The sequence below is a fragment of the Microcaecilia unicolor genome, chromosome 14 (genome assembly GCF_901765095.1).
Source record: "Microcaecilia unicolor chromosome 14, aMicUni1.1, whole genome shotgun sequence".
In the NCBI taxonomy this organism is placed as follows: Eukaryota; Metazoa; Chordata; class Amphibia; order Gymnophiona; family Siphonopidae; genus Microcaecilia; species Microcaecilia unicolor.
In genome coordinates this window covers 22,905,169-22,916,937 of record NC_044044.1, presented here as the reverse complement: position 1 = coordinate 22,916,937, position 11,769 = coordinate 22,905,169, and positions in this window count along the sequence as shown.

Below are 11,769 nucleotides of genomic sequence, written 5' to 3'. Positions count from 1 at the left end.
AAAATATTAGAAGCACCTATAACGTACTTTTATGTTCAACAGTTTTTATTGACAACAGAATTGCAAAGCTACAATCACCAAGAGGACATATTCACATTATATTCTACTGAAACATCACAATGACAACGAAAATCATTTTCAATTTTTAGAACCCTTATATCCCTCTCCCTCTTCTTCCCCCCAAACCCACCCTGTTCCCCCATATAAGTGTTTCAATGAGCACCAGAGCTAAATACAGTAGCAATCATAATATATTAAGGATTAAACTTCTTCCCTGTTGTGTTATCTCGGCTAAATAGGGGTTCCAGATCCCAAGAAATCGGAGCTTACGTTTATAAGAGCCTCTGGCTTCTTGTGCTTCCCAAGTAATTACTTGGTGTACTTGGTTTCGCCAGTGCCAGTATTCTGGCTTGTCCTTTGAAGCCCATTTTTGCAAGATGCATTTCCGTGCTATCAAGCAGAGCTTACGGCACAGCAACACTTCACCCGCACTGAGCCTCCTAAATGAGTCAGGACAATCAAGCACCACCTGGGCAGGTGTTCCCTGTATACATTTCGGCATCAAAAGAGAAAGAAATGCCACCACCCTCCTTCAAAAACATCTTATAACCGAACATCCCCAAATCCCATGATATAGAGAATTATCAGCTGAGTTACACTTCAAGCAAGTAGGTGTTATTATTCCCCCCGCTCGGAATAGCTGAACTTGTGAAAAGTATGCTCTATGAATAACTCTATATGCACATTCTCTATATCCTGCCCCACTAATTAATTGGGGAATGTTCTTAAGATGCACTGCAATATCCCAAGAGGTGCATTGACATTCCAAGGGGGCAAAGCTTGGACATAGCAGGGATACAGTTGCATTGTTTTCACATACTTATTTTATTTTTGTTACATTTGTACCCTGCGCTTTCCCACTCATGGCAGGCTCAATGCGGCTTACATGGGGCAATGGAGGGTTAACTGACTTGCCCAGAGTCACAAGGAGCTGCCTGTGCCTGAAGTGGGAATCAAACTCAGTTTCTCAGTTCCCAAGGACCAAAGTCCACCACCCTAACCACTAGGCCACTCCTCCACTGTTGCTACTATTTGAGATTCTACATGGAATGTTGCTATTCCACTAGCAACATTCCATGTAGAAGTCGGCCCTTGCAGATCACCAATGTGGCCGCGCAGGCTTCTGCTTCTGTGAGTCTGACGTCCTGCACGTACGTGCAGGACGTCAGACTCACAGAAACAGAAGCCTGCGCAGCCTTCTACATGGAATGTTGCTAGTGGAATAGCAACATTCCATGTAGAATCTCCAATATTCCATGTAGAATCTCCAATAGTAGCAACATTCCATGTAGAATCTCCAATAGAAGCAACATTCCATGTAGAATCTCCAATAGTATCTATTTTATTTTTGTTACATTTGTACCCTGCGCTTGCCCACTCATGGCAGGCTCAATGCGGCTTACATGGGGCAATGGAGGGTTAAGTGACTTGCCCAGAGTCACAAGGAGCTGCCTGTGCCTGAGGTGGGAATTGAACTCAGTTCCTCAGTTCCCCAGGACCAAAGTCCACCACCCTAACCACTAGGCCACTCCTCCACTGTTGCTACTATTTGAGATTCTACATGGAATGTTGCTATTCCACTAGAAGTCGACCCTTGCAGATCACCAATGTGGCCGCGCAGGCTTCTACATGGAATGTTGCTAGTGGAATAGCAACATTCCATGTAGAATCTCCAATATTCCATGTAGAATCTCCAATAGTAGCAACATTCCATGTAGAATCTCCAATAGTATCTATTTTATTTTTTTTACATTTGTACCCTGCGCTTTCCCACTCATGGCAGGCTCAATATGGCTTACATAGGGCAATGGAGGGTTAAATGACTTGCCCAGTCACAAGGAGCTGCCTGTGCCTGAAGTGGGAATTGAACTCAGTTTCTCAGTTCCCCAGGACCAAAGTCCACCACCCTAACCACTAGGCCACTCCTATGCCTATGCATATACCCACAAAGATTACACACAATTATCCATAACTTCATCATTCAAAATAACATATCCAAATGCTGACATGTTCTGAGTCTTAGCAGTTATAGAGAGAGATACCATCCTCAGTTCAACGGCACTGTTCCAAAATCTGCTGCCAGCTGTAAATTGTGTCTGACATTTATCAGTAAATGTTTTGTATGAACAACAAGGTTCTTGTTTTCAGAAGTCCCAGTATACAGGACACAAATGGTTGCAGAGTCATTGTGAGCAGACCAGTGAGGGGATTAGGAATAAGCACAACATTACTTTAGAGCACCTGCTATCATGGTCAGGGCAAGATACATTCCTCTTTAGTGGGTCTTCATGATGGCTTTTTTAAGGGCCACTTTTAACTCTGCTTCTCAAGCTATAAATCAGAGGGTTTAGGAGTGGGAGAGTGACTATATACATTGCGATAGGTAACTTGTTTACATCTGAAGTATCTATTGCCCCAGGGTGTATATACACTCCTATCATAGTACCATATGCCAGAAGGATGACTGTAAGGTGGGATGAACAGGTGGAGAAGGCCTTTCTTTTACCCTCTGAAGAGCGGATTTTCAGGACGGTGGAAATGATAAACACGTAGGATGTCAGGGTTAGGAGAAATGGAATGAAGACTACAAATAACCCCTCTATATAACTCATAGTTTGAATTATTGAGGTTTCTGAGCAAGAAAGTTTCACCACTGCTGCAATTTCACAGAAGAAGTGATTTATTACATTGGAGTCACAGAAAGGAAACTGGGATACAATAACGTTGGCTGGCAATGGTGCTAGTAAACCTGCTATCCATGAAGCACCTGCCAGAATAACACACGCTCTCTTATTCATGATGTTGAGGTAATGCAAGGGGTTGCATATTGCAATGTAACGGTCGTAAGCCATAGCAGAAAGAAGAATAAATTCTGTACATGCACATATCGTATAGCAGTACATCTGTAAAATGCATCCCCAAAAAGATATATCATAATCCTTTGACAGAAGAATTGCCAACATTTTCGGAACAACAGAAGTCAAAGAGCAGATGTCTAAAGCAGACAGGTTGGCCAGGAAGAAATACATGGGGACGTGGAGGTGTCGATCACCACATACTACGCAGATAACGAGGAGGTTCCCCAGCATAGCCATCAGGTAGAGGACTGAGAAGAGAGTGAAGAGAGGGAGCTGCAGATCTGGAAACTCTGGGAACCCAAGAATCAAGAATTCTGCCACACTGGTATGATTTACCATTTCATTGTTTTAAAGCTTCAAGGAAGTAGAGACATCATGAAGGAAAAGAGATAGAAATTAGGAATCAATGTGACCAAACATATTACAAAATACTCTTAAAAACACAGATGCAATAAACCAGATCATCTAAGAACACATGCAAGTAAAACATGTCTTTTATAATTCTATAGAGGTCAACTTTGATAGTCGCACTGAGCTGTCTTGGGTTTTGAAAGAACATGAATACAGGCTTCAATCTTTGCTACACCATCTAGGTTTAAACCATCAAGTCCCATCTCTAGCCGTCTTCAAATCTAAGCTAAAAGCCCACCTTTTGTTGCTGCTTTTAACTCCTAACCCTTATTCACTTGTTCAGAACCCTTAGTTTATCATCCTCACTTTAATATTTCATTATCTCTTGTTTGTCTGTCCTAATTAGATTGTAAGCTCTGTCGAGCAGGGACTGTCTCTTCATGTTCAAGTGTACAGCGCTGCGTATGTCTAGTACTGCTTTAGAAATGATAAGTAGTAGTAGTACTATTATCCAGCAGCACTGCCAACCTGATCTCCCCTCATGTCCATCAGTATTTTAAGCGACTAACAACTAGTTACTGAGAGGGCAATTCTTCAAGGTAGATCTCTATTTCAGTGCTCTAATACCATTCAGTGAATGTCTGTTCTACAATACCAGATTTCATAGTGTAATTCTAGGATAACCCAGTATTGACTACCCAGAACCTTACAATCAACTCAGAATTATTTAAATTTCAGAAAATTATTTAAGACTACCATCTTCAAAAAAGGCATACTTTCCAGTCTCAACCTAATCTTAATTTTTCCTGTTTTCAGCAAAATCCATGGACCTCATTATCTATCTTTTGTTATCTCTGTTCTTTTATATGATACCTATACGCTTAATAACCTACCATTACATTGTTCATTTATACCTTCTGAACTGTAGCCTACCCTACAATTATGTGTAAGCCACATTGAGCCTACAACTAGTGGGAAAATGTGTGGTATAAATGTATTAAATAAATAAATAATTTGACGTGCTTTACATGTATGGCAGAAATATGATGGTTCGCAAAAGGTAGGGATGTGTAACTGTCAGATTCAGGGGTAATTTTATAACTGGGCAGCATGTGATAGTTTTTCTAGTGGCCCATACTGATTGCCAATTCTATAAAGGGATCTTGCTGCCAAAAAGCCTATCAAGAGTGCAAGCCTAATACACAATTGTCATGCCAAACAACCCACTCCACACCCATAGCCATGTCCCCTTTTTAGTAGCGCGTATTAGAATTTACATAAACCACTTTCCAGAAAACGCTTAGCAAGTACTTCGTGTAAATTCTAATTAATGTCAATTAGTGCTGATAAGTGGTTGCTTACAGTCAATTATCGGCACTGAATAGCTTGATAAAAAAAATTAGGTAATGCACATTGTTATGGCATGTGCTTCAATTTCAACACAGAAATCCTTGCACAGTATATAGAATCCAGGAGTGGACTGCCCATACTATAACCTTGTCTATGCCTCCTTGCACTTAGGTATGATGCTACTTACCCAAGAGCTTAAACAATAGTGTTTAATGCACTTATATGGACGAGCTAATTTTCACAGCGTTAATACACATAAACAGAGGTTTAACACAGTGTCTTGTTATAGAATTGTATAGAATTACGTCCTACATGCATAAGTAGGAAACATGTCTATGTCCCACACTTGCTCCACTAATGAGTGTGCCCCCTTGCATACTGCCCCTTGCATTCATGCATTATTCTACTTATACACAGTTACAGAATAGCATTTCGGTGCCCAACTAGCACTTTCCTATGCTAGAATTCTGCAAATTTAGATGCAGAAAGATCTGCATAGGTGGGCTTTCAGTTACAGAATGGCCCTATATGTGTTAGATATGATTGACCCATTATTAGTATTGGATTGCTTGGATATCTAGTCCCAATATGGAGATAGGTGCTAGCAATGACGTTATGGGCACAATTCAGCCTACAATATTTCCATTCATTTTCTTATATATTCAGTCTTGCAAAAATGTGAGTCCGCCTGGCAGTTCTCTGATCTCACTTCTAAATATTCCCACCACTATGAAACACCCCCCTAAAAAAAATGCTTTCTTTGCAAGAAAATTCAGGCTTACCTCCTACAGCCTCACATCAAGTGTTGCTCTTGACATAATGATGAATTAGTGCAGAAATTATCTACATCCAGTAGGTTATATATCCTTCAGCCTTACATCATACCAAGAATTACAGAGCAAGTACGTTGACTATCAGAGCATTTACTAACTGCATCTGAGGAATTATCACACTGAGGAATATCAGCACAGGTTCCAATCTTTTAATTATCTCAATAAGGGTTTCGTCATCTATGCAAGAACATCCTGATGAGCAATGAGTCATTACATTCCTAGAGAGATATATTGGGATCTGGTCCAAGGGCGGATAAACTACAACTTCTTTCAGAATTTTAAAAATTATAATATTTTATTATTCTGTTAAAATACATATATACTAATAAAAATAAAGAAAAAATATAACATCCTTCTGAATCTTGCAGAGGTCATTAAGTAACAAATTAATGTGTGGCTAGAATTGATATGTTTTTTGCAATGTTTATCACTGGCACATAACAGTGGAAACAAGAGAATCAGTGGCGTTCCTAGGGGGGGCGGTGGGTGCGGTCCGCCCCGGGTGCACGCCATTGGGGGGGTGCCGCGCGCCTGTCCGCTACGTTCATTCTGTGCTCCCTCTGCCCCGGAACAGGTTACTTCCTGTTCCGGGGCAGAGGGAGCATGGAAACGAACGAAGCGGATAGGCGCGCGCGCCCCCCCCTCCCACAACGGCATGCACCCGGGGGGGGGTTTCCTTCGCCGGGGGGGGAGGGTTGCGCTGCACATAACAGTGGAAACAAGAGAATAACTACTAAATGATTTCAAAACCAAAAGTTATTAACTCATCTATTTATAGATTGGTGACAACTAATGAGACGTAGCTCAATTGCTGCTCAACAAGTAAAATCTTGGTCTGCCAGAAACATAAGTAGTATGTCATCTGCATATATAGAAAAAACTTTGTATTACAGTCCTGAATTAGGGTGACCAAGGGGCTGGGAAATATATTAAAAAGGAGGAGAAAAAAAGACCAAACCCTGCAGCATGCCACATTGAAGAGGAATTTCATCAGATGAGGTAGTAGGACATGAATGAAACCATATAGCAATGATCAACAAGATAGGAAGAAAACCAAGAGAACACTGTACCCACAAGACCTTGGGCCTTCAGACTTGAAAGTAAGAGATCATGCTAGACAAGGGCAAATGCTGTGGACAGATACAGAGAGACCTGGAGGGTGATGAGACCTGCATCTAAAGAAGAGTGAACTTCATGTGGGGGAGCTGTTATAGTGGATCCAGTACTATGATGTGTTCTAAAACCAGTTTGACAAGGATGAAGTGCAGAAATCTGGGTGACAGTGCAGAAGCTGATAAAAACTATTCTCTAAGCTATCTTAGAAACGATACACAGATGTGATACCAGACGATAGTTCCCAGTAAGAGAGGGGTCCAATGTGGGTTTTTAAAAAGAGGCCTAACCTATGCCTGTTTCTATGAAGAAGGATCACTGCCCACAGAAAGACTTTGATGAATCATATGTAAAAGCAAAAGGCCAAGGGCATGTTTAGGGTAGCAAAGCCAAATGGAAGGTAAAGGATCCAGATGGCAAGTAGTAAACTGCATAGACCAAGTGGAGGAGGGGAAGGACAGGAGAAGTTTGAAAATGCCAGAGTATCTCATAGATGTTCCACCTTATTAAAGAAGATGGAAGCTGAGGGTCCCTTTTACCAAGTTGCTGCAAAAGGGGGCCGGTGCTGGATTCGGCTCGTGTTTTATATAGTCCAAGGTTTCGTGGGGGTTTTGCATGTTTGTTTGTTTTTTGCTTGTTTGTTTGTAACTGGGGCACTAGAGGGTTAAAATGATTTGCCCAGGGTCACAAGAAGCTGTAGTAGGAATTGAACCCAGTTCCCCTGGTTTTCAGGGCACTATACTAACCATTTGGCCCCCTCCTCTGCTCTTGCTCTCTGCCTCCCTCCCTCCCACTCATTCTCTGTAGGTCCAGTATTTTTTTGTCTCTCCATCTCCCCCTCTCCCTCACTCTGTGGGTCTAGCATACCTGTCCACCTTTCTCATTCCCACCCACAAACTCTTGGGTGTGGCATTTGTTCCCCCTCCCCCATCTGCAAACTTACTTGTCTTTGTCAGAAATTAATGTAGTGGTATAGAGGCTAATCTGGTAGGTACGCTAATCTGTTGATCCCTGGAAAGTTCCTCAGTATATTTAAGTTATGTAATGAGGATACGTTGAGGTGAAGCCGAGTATACTTGCCTGGGAGAAATTAATGTAGACTATCTCCCAGCCCTGAGGCCTCCCTTTAGCTATTTCCTGACTACAGGAAAGCTACCACTGGAGGAGACGGGGTATGACCCAGGAAAAGCACCTGGGCTGGCCAAAGGTCCACCTGCACTAATCATCAATAAATACAAGCAATGCCTGAGACAGGGGCACCAAGGGAAAGATAGGGAGACAGAGGGAAGATGGATGGTGGACATAGAAAGAGAAGAAATGTCAAATAGACAGGAAATCCTGGAAAGAACCCTGGGACCAAAATGCCCAGACAGCAAAGCTAGAAAAAAAAAATGTATTCTGAATGTATTGAAATATTTCAGCTTTGGGAAATGCACATTTTTATTTCTTTATTTCAGTCCCTATGTCTCTAGTATTGCTGTGTATGCAGTGTCTGACTTGAGGCTTTCATTAGTGTCCCCTTGATACAACCTGCTCTTTCTCTGGTCTTATTCAAATCCAGTCTGAAGCCTCGAGGCAGCTTGGGACGGAAAAAGCGCTGAACGTTCTAATACTAGAATAACCCAGTTTCGACGTGCCTTACACATATGGAGTGGAGGAGTGGCCTAGTGGTTAGAGCACCAGTCTTGCAATCCAGAGGTAACCGGTTCAAATCCCGCCGCTGCTCCTTGTGATCTTGGGAAGTCACTTAACCCTCCATTGCCTCAGGTACAAACTTAGATTGTGAGCCCTCATGGGACAGTCAAATATCCAGAGTACCTGAATGTAACTCACCTTGATCTGGAAAAGGTGTGAGCAAAATCTAAATAAATAAATATGTGTTAACAATTACACCAGCAATAGATCTGGCAGAACTGCAATAGTTTGAAAATGGTAGGGATGTGTGTAACTCACAGCAACAGGGGTAATTTTATAACTTAGCACCATTTGTTAGGCATTGTATTGGCAAACATTGATCGCCAATTCTATAATGGCAGCTTGATGTCAAAACACCCTTATAGAATGTTATTGTAATAAAAAATTTAGAGTAGTCTATAAACCGTGCCTAGATTTAGGTGTGGTTTTTAGAATATGCCTAAGGGCCATGCCAGAGCCTAAGTCTAAGCGCATTCATTTCCACCAAAGAAAACTTGGTGTAAATACTGGAGCCTAAGTTAGGTATCAAAAAGACGTGGAGGGGCATAATCGAACGGTGGCGGCCATCTTTAAGGCCAGCCCTGTAAAGTGGCGTCCTGACCGTATTATCGAAACAAGATGGCTGGCCATCTTTCATTTCGATAATACGGTCGGGGCCGGCCTTAGAGATGGCCGACATTGGTTTTTCCCGATAATGGAAACTAATGGCGGCCATCTCAAACCCGGCCAAATCCAAGCTATTTGGTCATGGGAGGAGCCACTGGTCCCCCTCACATGCCAGGGGGCACTGCAATAGACTTCACAAATTGCTCCCAGGTGCATAGCTTCCTTACCTTGTGTGCTGAGCCCCCCCCCCCCAAATCCCCCAAAATCCACTCCCCACAACTGTACACCACTACCATAGCCCTTAAAGGGTAATAGGGGGCACCTAGATGTGGGTACAGTGGGTTTCAGGTGGGTTTTGGAGGGCTCCCATTCACCACCAGACGTGTAACAGGTAGGAGGGGATGGGCCTGGGTCCACCTGCCTGAAGTGCACTGCAGTACCCACTAAAATCTGCTCCAGGGAACTGCACACTGCTGTCATGGAGCTGGGTATGACATTTGAGGCTGGCATAGAGGCTGGAAAAAAATCTTTTTTATTTTTATTTTTTTGGGAGGGGGTTGGTGACCACTGGGCGAGTAAGGGGAGGTGATCTCCGATTCCCTCCGGTGGTCATCTGGTCAGTTCGGTCACATTTTCAAGGCTTGGTTGTTAACAAAAAGGGACCAAGTAAAGTCATCCAAATATTGATCAGGGCTGCCCTTATTTTTTCCATTGTCAGCCGAGGCAGCTATCTCTTAACCACGCCCGTCCCGCCTTCGGTACACTGCCGACACGCCCCCTTGAACTTTGGCCGGCCTTGCAACGGAAAGCAGTTGAAGCTGGCCAAAATCGGCTTTCGATTATACCGACTTGGCTGGCTTTAGGAGAACGCTGGCCATTTCCCGATCTGTGTTGGAAGATGGCAGCCCTTCTCCTTCGAAAATAAGCAGAATATTCTATAACCTTGCCCGTAAACATTTGAAATACTCATGAACCACCCATTCCATGCCAATGGCCACTTTCCACAATATGCTCAGATAATCAATAGAAATCAAACAAAATAAAACATGGAAAATAAAATATGATACCTTTTTTATTGGACATAACTTAATAAATTTCTTGAGTTATGTCCAATAAGTTATGTCCAATAAAAAAGGTATCATATTTTATTTTCCATGTTTTATTTTGTTTGATTTCTATTGATTACTTTTAAGAGTGCACTAACACGGCTACCATACCTCTCTACACAATATGCTCAGCAACTACTACATATAAATTCTAATTAATGCCAATTAATACTGACAGCTGAGCTGGTTACTAACATGCAATTATCAGCACTGATTAGCTTGTTAACAAAATTAGGTTATGCGCATTATTATGGAACGTGATTCAATTTCCACACGGAAATCCTGGTGCGATGTATAGAATCCTGTGCTCAGTGTATAACTTACCCCACAATAAATGGTCTGCCCATACTCCAACCTTGTCTATGCCCCCTTAAACGTATGCATGATGCCACTTACGAAAGAGCTTAACCCATAGTGTTTAACGCATTTATATGCATCGGTGCTAATTTTCTCAGTATAACCACATATAAACAGTGCATTAGTCTTAGTGTCTTGTTATAGAATTTTATAGAATTACATCCTACATGCATGATCATGTGGGATATAAGAATAAATAAATAAATAAAATAAGGGAAGGAAAGAAAAGTTACATATAATCAAGAAGAGGAAAATAAAGATATCACTATGTTGCTGTATATTCCAGGAACCCATCAGCAAATCTATGTCCAACTTGCCCTAAGAATCATAAGTTTTGTGGAAAACAAAAATTGCTAAACCAGAATTAATTGTAATATATGACGGTTTCAGTCTAAAATGCAGAGGTAGGGAAGTCCAGTGAGAGGGCATCGTCACACTGAATATTAACTGATGGACAATGTCTAGAACGATGATCTGAAAAGATGGAGCCAGCAATAAATGTGGTTGGGTAGATATGAGAGCATGCGAGGGAGAGTAGTGGATCAAATAGCAAAACAGAAAAGGAGGGTTCACCACAATGCAGTGTTTTATGAACCAGAGTCAAAATCTGATATCGACAACTGATTTTCTACCTTTAAGAGAGAGGTTGCATGATCAAACTTCTAAGTGTCTGTGATCAGTTTAACAGCGATATTCTGAAAGCCACCTCAGGTCAACCATTTGAAGATCCTGGAGTAATGTGATATAGTCCATGGTACCAGAGCATGGATCAGTACAGTAAGGTTTGAATGAACTTGGCACTCAGCTCTTTTGAGAACACCTGCTGTAAAATAATAAGTCAAGAAGACGTCAATTGATGATTCAAATGTCTGTCTATATTTACAGAAAGAGTTGCTTCACAAAATCAAATGATTCAAATCGCAATTGAACATAGAGCAGACTTTTCTAAGATAACTCATTAATATCAGTACATGCTGAATACAGATAAGGTACCTAGTTATATATATATATATATATATATATATATATATATATATACATTTTTCACTAATTAATAATGCTAGAGGGCCAAAACAAGCCCAGCTTTTACCACATAAAAAGGAGTCATTTTATATAGCAATTTGAACCTCTAAAACATATTTATAATTAGAAAATGACTGATATAAAATTGTATGGGTGAACACATGCAGAATATTATAGACATCTACAAGATAAAATGTACTTTTATATGGAATGCTTTGGTGTTCCAAGGGGACAAAGTTTGAACAAAGCAGGGGTACAGTTGCATTGTTCTTACATACTTATGCATATGCATTTACCCACAGAGATAATACACAAACAACCATAACTGCATAAATCAAAATAACCTCTCTCTACTGAAATCCCAAAATGACTTATTTATATCCAAATGCTGACATAAATTTATGATTTGGGTCATAT